This window comes from Panthera uncia, unplaced genomic scaffold (assembly GCF_023721935.1).
Source record: "Panthera uncia isolate 11264 unplaced genomic scaffold, Puncia_PCG_1.0 HiC_scaffold_432, whole genome shotgun sequence".
Taxonomy (NCBI): Eukaryota; Metazoa; Chordata; class Mammalia; order Carnivora; family Felidae; genus Panthera; species Panthera uncia.
Genome location: NW_026059575.1, coordinates 5,390 through 7,037, shown reverse-complemented (window position 1 = coordinate 7,037; position 1,648 = coordinate 5,390).

The window sequence follows — 1,648 nt, the reverse complement described above, 5'->3', positions numbered from 1 at the left end:
CGGGCTCTGGGCGGCCCCCGAGCGCGCTCCGCCTCGGGGGCGGGGGCGGGGGCGGGGGGCGCCGGCGGACCCCGGCGGGAGCCCCCAGGGAGTTCCGGCGCCCCGGAGTTCGGGGCGCTCCCGCTCCTCGTGCATCCTCCCCCCCGCACACGCGCAGGGCGCCCCACCGGACGCCCTGCGCGCCCAGAGCGCCGCCAGCCCCCGGAGTTCGGGGGGGACCCTCCGAAGCTGGGCGGCCCCGAGTTCCTTTCCCGGACTTGGGGGTCCCCCATCCTGGGGCCTCTCCGGGGACGCCTGCCGGCGTCGGAGTTCGTGGAGATCCCCCGGGGAACCTCATCGCCGAACTGTGCCGGGTGGGGACCGCGGCCTCCCCCTCCCCCCGGGGCAAGGGGTCCGTGGGCGCGTCCTGCGGGTGGGTCCCCACGTGAACTCGGGGAAGTTGATCTGTTCCTCCCTACCAAACCAGGACCGTCTTCGCTCCAGGGGGCCCAAGGTCCTACCTTTGTAGAGGTGGGGAGACTGAGGCACCCAGTAGCGGTCCTGGGAGTCTTGGCCCGGCGGCATCCTCTCCCGTCCTCCCGGTGCTGATGGGGAAACTGAGGCACAGAATGCACGCGTGGCTGGCTCAAGGTCACGGTGAGGGGAGAGGAGCGGAGGTCGGGACCCAGGTGGCCTCGTGCCCAGCCTGCTACGCCTGGCTGCGGTGTCCTGGCCGCCCGCGCAACCCCTTCGGCGCCCAGCGCTAAGTGCAGTTTGGGGGGCAGCCGGAGTCCCGGCTAATCCGACTGAGAAAAGTTTGCTGGTAACTGACCATGTCCTGGATACCTGCAGAAGCCTCTGGGCCACCGCCGGCTCTCCAAGGCCGGGGGGCCCACGGGAGATGGGGTTTGGAGCCCAGCACTCCGAGGGGTCAGCCCCAGCACCCAGGCTCCCACGGCGTTCCCAGAGCCGGCTGGGCTGCGCATGGGAGTGAGGAGGCCAGCCTTTCTGCTTCCTGCCCCTCTGCCACTGGTCACTTTCTCTCCCTTTCAAGTGCCGGTCAAGACACCCTCACTGTCCTCTGCCATCCCGTTACTGTCGGGCAGAAAGTTGCATAAAGGGCCGTCTTTGAGGCAGGCTCTGGGACAAGGGTAGCCACTGTCCTGCCGTGGGGGGCAGGGAGCGCACCCAGACGCCCCCCTCAGTTGCTCAGCTGTGGGGTTGGGCCCCGGGGCTGAGGGCCGAGACCCCGGGCTGCACAGGGACAGTCAGGCCACCGCGGAGCGGGTTCCCTGGCCGCCTTGCCCTGCTGGTCACATGTGGGTTTGATTAAGGCTCTTCCCTGCGGCCGAGCGGGGGAGCCCAGCGGGCAGCGCCTCCCCGGCCCAAGTTTTTGGTTTCAGCTTTGGAATCTCCGTCCCAGGCATGGCCTGTCCTTTGTTCTAGCAAACGCCAAACACACGAGGAGCCTCGAATGGGGACGGAAGGGGGTGGTTGGGGCCGCCTGCCGCCCCACCTGCCACAGGGCTGTGGACAGGATCCCGGCCGGGGGCGGGGGGGGGGGGGGGGGGGGGGCCCCCCCCGGGGCGCGCCGGGGGCCCCCCCCCCGGCCCCCCCCCCCCGCGGCCCCCCCCGTCTTTTTTCCACCACCCCCAGGGGGTCGGTGGGC